Source organism: Sorex fumeus, unplaced genomic scaffold, assembly GCF_029834395.1.
Source record: "Sorex fumeus unplaced genomic scaffold, SorFum_2.1 ptg000039l, whole genome shotgun sequence".
Taxonomy (NCBI): domain Eukaryota; kingdom Metazoa; phylum Chordata; class Mammalia; order Eulipotyphla; family Soricidae; genus Sorex; species Sorex fumeus.
Window position 1 is genome coordinate 2,914,026 of NW_026606096.1, and position 6,602 is coordinate 2,920,627.

Genomic DNA, 6,602 nt, shown 5'->3' on the forward strand with positions numbered 1-6,602 from the left:
GAGGTTATCATGTTTGGTCCTTTATCTACTTTCTGCACACAACTCCCATCTGACTGGTTCCTCAAGCCATCATTTCCTTAGTGATCCCTTCTCCATTCCAGCTTCCTTCTCCCTTTTGCTCATGAGGCAGGCTTCCAGCTATGGAGCAATCTTCCTGTCCCATGTATCTACTATCCTTAGGTGTCAGCCTCATGTTAATGTTGTTTTATACTCCACAAATGAGTGCAGTCCTTCTATGTCTGTCCTCTTTCTGACTCATTTCACTTAGCATTATACTCTCCATATCTATTTATAAGCAAAGTTCATGACTTCATCTCTCCTGACAGCTGCAGAGTATTCCATTGGAGAACTCCCTTTAATCCTCACCAGAATCGAACATCTTTTCCTGGGATTTGACAAAACTTAAAATCTTTTTCCTCCACACAGTTGTGTCCAACACCACCAGTGACACCCTGTCCCTGATACCTCCTGGTGAATTGGAAGGTTGCACCCCAGCACATCCCCTGGCCCCACTCTCAAGGCGACCACTGTCCCAGGTTACCAACGGCATCTACTTCGAACTCACTATCTCACCGAACCATTATACTAAGGAATTACTGCTCTATTGATGCCACAGCTGAAACCCAAGGGTGAAGCCTTTGCCCTAAGTCAGGCAGGTGTTAGGGGTAGAATCTATCTGAACACAAAGCCTCTGCAAATAACTCAACCTCAGAGATCCCAAGATCCCAGCTGCTAGAACAGTCCCAGAACTCACACCCAAATATCCAAGCCCCACACTGCCTGCCCCACGAGCAGGTGGTGTGTGACTTCTTCATTCCTGCCTGGAGAGATCTCAGGGTCAAGCATGATTCTACTTGATTCAGTTCTTCGTTCAAGCTCTTTGTGTTCCCTCCTGGCTGGTCTTCATTCACGCTACTCCGTCTCTCTGCCAATGTTTTTGTTTTTGTTTTTTAACTACTCCTTCCCCCAGCTTCTGGGTTCAGTGTTTCTCCCTTCTCAGAATTTGGCAGTGTCTGAGTAATCCATGGGATAATGGTGAGAGAAAAGATCAGGAGACCTGATCCCATTCAATTCAGAAATGATCATCTGAACTTCAGAGTTAGAAAAAGGTGCCTGAGGGGAATCTGCTCCTGGTTCTGCTTCCGAGAAGAACTTCCAATTGGATAAACTAGGTGTATGAAATAAAGCAAGGAAAGCCTCTTCCAGAAATGGTGCTGGGAAACTGGTTAGCCCATAGAAGGAAGGTAGGAAGGGAGGGAGGGAAGGAGGGAGGGAGGGAGGGAGAGGGGCAGGAAAGAGGGGGTCAGTTTGGATCCCTATCTCACCCCATATACAAAAGTTAATTCAGAATGGTTTAAAGATGTCAATATTAGATCAAATCCATAAAAAGACATCAAAGAATACATAAATGCCTAATAATTTCTTCAGAGGCATCTTCAGAGACTCAGTTCTATTGGCCAAGAAAACAAACAAAGTAGACAAATGGGACTACATCACATTAAGCTTCTACACTGCAAAATAAATGATGACCAGAATAAAATGGGATTCTACTGACTGGGAGAAAATATTTGCTCACCACGTATCAAACAAAAGGCTAATATCCAAGTTTATATGGTACCACAAAACTAAACAACCCCACCAAAAAAATAGAGAAGCAAAACAGATACTTTCTCTAAGAAATTCAGGTGGTCAATAGGTATATGAAAAAAACATTCTGTATCACTTATTGGTAAAATGCAAATGAAAATAGCAATGATCTAGCTGTCACTTCATACCAGTAAGTCTGGTATAGTTTCAAAGAGTAGAAACAACCAGTGCTGGTAAGGGAGAAAGAATCCTCATCTACTGTTGCTAAGAATGTTATCTGGTTCATCCTCTGGAAAACATTATGGAGGCTTCTCAAAAAATTAAGTATTGAGCTTCCATATGACCAGTGATTCAGCTTCGTGGTATCTACCTCAAGAGCCCAAAAACATCAATTCAAAAAGGTATTTGCACTCCTGTGTTCATTACAGCAATATTTGCAGTCAATATCTGCAAACAAATGCCCAACGCCCAATGGCTTAAAAAAAACTGTGGTATGTATACATAATAGAATACTAAGTTACAGGAAAAGATAAAACATGAAAAGCTGGTGAACTGGATAGTAGTGGGTTATAAAGGTTATTATGTTGTTTGTTAGTAAAGTGTAAAGCAAAACCACAAATCCTAGTTTGTTACTACTGGAGGGTGTTTAAGTGAAGTGTGTCAAAGAGAGAAGGACAAAAACCAGAAGATCTATCTCCCACGTGAAGTATAGAGAAACAGGGCTGGGGATGTAGCCAGTGTCATGCACTTGCCTTGCATGTGTGAGGCCCTGGGTTCAATCTTAGGAAAGAGAGAATGAATGTGAGAAAGAGACTAAGAAATGGCCAGTGAGAACAGACCCTGAGAGTGGGCCTGTAGAACATAGTTTGCCAAAGGTGGGTTGTGGGTGGGTGAGGAGAGGGCACCTAGGGAGAGAGGAGGATGGATGCTGGCTCTGGTGGCAGGTGCAGCGAAGCAACTTTGTATGTGTGAAACATTACTATTAACAGTGTTGCAAATCATGGTGCCTAATTTAAGAATTGGGGGCAGTGGGTAAGGTTGTGCCAGACAAAAAAAGAGTGGCAGAGACTGAAGCAAATGAGAGCATGCTATCTTTGTGAGCCTGAAAAAGGGAAGAATGGGAAAGGGAAGAATAGTTTCTATTTTGTTTTTATTCAAACAAGAGATTGATTTTTTTCCCTTCTATCTATCTAGTAGGCTGGAGCAATAGCACAGCGGGTAGGGCGTTTGCCTTGCACGCGGGCAACCCGACTGACCCAGGTTCGATTCTTCCCCCTCTCTCGGAGAGCCCTGGCAAGCTACTGAGAGTATCTCACCCACTTTGATATGCCAAACACAGTAACAAGTGTCACAATGAAGAAGTTACTGGGCCCGCTCGAGCAAATCGATGAACGGGAGAACAGTGACAGTGACAGTGATTATCTAGTTATGTAAACACCTGTGCACAGTTTGGTAAATTCTCTTACGGGAGCCCCTAAAAACCTAGTAACTAGTTGTGGATTTAAAATGTTTATTTAGGGACTGGAGAGATAGCACAGCGGGTAGGGCGTTTGCCTTGCACACAGCCGATCCAGGTTCGATTCCCAGCATCCCATATGGTCCTCTGAGCACGCCAGGAGTAGCTCCTGAGTTCAGAGCCAGGAGTAACCCCTGTGCATCACTGGGTGTGACCCAAAAAGCAAAAAAAAAATGTTTATTTAACTTTGGGGAATAGCACAGTGGGTAGGATGTTTCCCTTGCACGTGGCCAACCTGGGTTTGATTCTTCCGCCCCTCTCAGAGAGCCCGGCAAACTACCAAGAGTATCCCACCGCCATGGCAGAGCCTGGCAAGCTCCCCATGGTGTATTAGATATGCCAAAAGCAGTAACAACAAGTCTCACAATGGATATGTTACTGGTGCCTGTTCGAGCAAATCCCAGTGAACAATGGGAGGACAGTGCTACAGTGTTATCTTTCTATCCTTCCTTTTAATTTTTCTTATAAACACTAATGTATTGATTATAATTCCAGGTTCTAGCCCAAGAGGAATATGTCTATAAATACATTTAATCCTAATCAGCCTAAATGAAGTATAACATAAAAATTAAGTTTGTGAACTGAATAAAAGTAGCAGGTTATAAAAGTTATTAGGTTGTTTATCAGTAAAGCACAAATCAAAACCACAATGTGACATTTTTATCTTTGAGGTTAATCATACTTGTCAAAAATGGAAAATAACAAGTATTGCTAAGTATGTGAAGAAATTGGAACCTTTGTATATTTCCTGGCAGGATGAAGGGAATGGTTGACTTCTATAGAAAAGAGTCTGGCATTTCCTAAAAAAAATAAAAATTCAACATAACCTAGTAATTCTACTAGCAAGTAGTCAAACGAATAGAAATCAGGTCTTTAAGCAAAAACTTGTACAGAAATGCTCACAGAAGAACTATTAAATCACCCAAATGTCCATCAGTGAATGAATGGATAAGTAAACCAAGCTAGATCCACACTACAGTATATTATTCTGCAATAAAAAGGAATGAAGAGCCAGAGAAACAGTACAAGAGTTAGGACATTTGCTTGCATGTAAGCAGACACCTATTCAAGTTCCTGCAGATGGTCCCCCAAGCACAGCCAAGAGTCACCTGAGCACAGAGCTAGGAATAGCCCCGAGCACTGCCAGGTGTAGCCCAACATTTCCCACACACACATGCACACCAATTTCTTGAAACTTGAAACGTATTAATATAAGGTAAATATTGATAAACCTTGAGAACATGCTAAATGAAAGAAGCCAAACATATATTGCACAGTTCTGTTTTTATGATCTAAAATAGAGAAATATTTAGAGACAGAGACCAGGCCCATGGTTCTCGGGGGCTAAAGGGAGGGGAATGGGTTGTGGCAACTTACTATGTGAGAGGTGACAAAAAAAAACCACCTTGGAATTAGATAGGTGATAGTTCCACCACACTGTGAGTATACTAATGGCCAAGGGACTACATGCTCTAAAATGGTTGATTTATGCTGCGTGAACTTTACCTTGTGAGAAAAAAAATTCAAAGAAAAAGTTAATGATTAAAATATACAGTGCTGGGCCTGGAGCAATAGCACGGCGGGTAGGGCATTTGCCTTGCATGCAAATGCAACCTGGTCGACCCAGGTTCGATTCCCAGCATATAGTCCCCCAAGCACCACGAGGAGTAATTCCTGAGTGCAAGAGCCAGGAGTAACCCTTGTGCATCACTGGGTATAACTCAAAAAGCAAAAATTAATTAATTAATTGATAAAACAAACATATAGTACTAGTTACATGAGTGGTATGAATCAAATATTCACAAGAAAGGAAGAACATTTAAGATTTAGGTATTTGCCTTGGCTGCCACTAATTATACAATGGAATACCACTCATTGCTAAAAATAAATGGGCTCTCAAATCATGAAAAGACATAGGGGACATGCCCACCACTAAGTAAAAGTAAATGGTCTGAGTAAGCTACACTCCAAATACCTGACATCCTGCCAAAAAGCAAAACTCTGGAGACAATGAGGAGATCCGTGGTTGTGGGGAAGGTGAGGAGATCTGAACAGGCAAAGCATAAAGAACTTGGGGTGCATGAAAATACATGGCAGGATATTTTAAAGATAGATAAATGTCAGTGTATGCTGGCCTGATAGCACGGAATGCACACCACCAAGGGCAAATACTACTGTAGGCTGGAGCTATAGCACAGAGGTAGGGCATTTGACTTGTGCGTAGCCAGCCCAGCCGAACCGGTTCGATTCCTCCGCCTCTCTTGGAGAGCCTGGCAAGCTACCAAGAGTATATATTCAATATGCCAAACACAGTAACATGAAGTCTCAAAATGGAGACGTTACTGGGCCCGTTCGAGCAAATCGATGAACAACGGGAGGACAGTGTTTGTTTGTCAGCTATGGACTTTGGGTGACTATGTGTCTGTATAGGTTCAGCCTTAGTTTGAAAAATAAAAGTGTCATTCTGGTTAGTGGTGTTGATAATGTGGTTCTGCATGTGTAGGATATTACTATACCTTTCAATTTTATTGCAAGCCTAAAACTCTAAAGAAATAATTTTTAAAAATTAGAATGAGCTAGGTATGTGACTCAGTGGTAGAGAGCATGGCTTCCTGCATCTGTGTCCCTTCATTCAACACCCAGCAACAATGCAGTGTGCAGAGGGGTTAGAGTGGATAGTGTGGAGGGGTTGGAGAGATTGGGGGAAAATTTAATACATCAGTGAATGAAACAAAATTTAAAATATGAAGCACTGAAAAATGGTAAATTTAAATATAAAGTCTCTGAGTTTAAAGACTTTTTAATCAGTTGGGAAAAAATGAAACCAACATATAAAAGTCTAAGGCCCTGTCAAATTAATCAGTCTCAAGTTCACCCTCCTCCACATATATCTAGCTGCTTGTTTAAAAGCCGGTTGTTGTTCTGAAAATGTCACTCTTCTAACAAGAATGATTTTCTCCTCTGATTCCAATTCTTTGGGACACATCCTTATCAGTGGAACTGCTGGGTGATATGGTAATTCTATGTTTAATTTTTTTGAGGAAGTGCCAAAATTTTCCCATTTCACATTCCCATCACCAAAAGTACAAAGGATTTTAATTTTTCAACTGCCTCTTCAACACTCTATTTTAGGTGTTTTGCTCTTTTCTGCCTTTTGCTCTTTTTGGCCAGACCCTTAAGTGCAAAGTGTTATCCTATTCTACCTTGATCACATTTCGCTAAAGACTAACTGAAATAACTCCTAAGCCCAACATTTCTCCTACCCACTGACATGTTTTTGATTAGCTACAATGCAACAGCTTACTTTATAGAATTATTATTAGAATGAAGTCAGTTAATATACAAATCCATGGGGGTAGAGAGATAGTACAGAGGGTAGGGCACTTGTCTTGCAAGCCCCTAGTCCCACCAGAAATAACCCTTGAGCACAGAGCCAAGAGGAAGCCCTGAGCACCACTGTATGGCCCCAAAATACAAAATAAATTCTCCTCATAGTCAG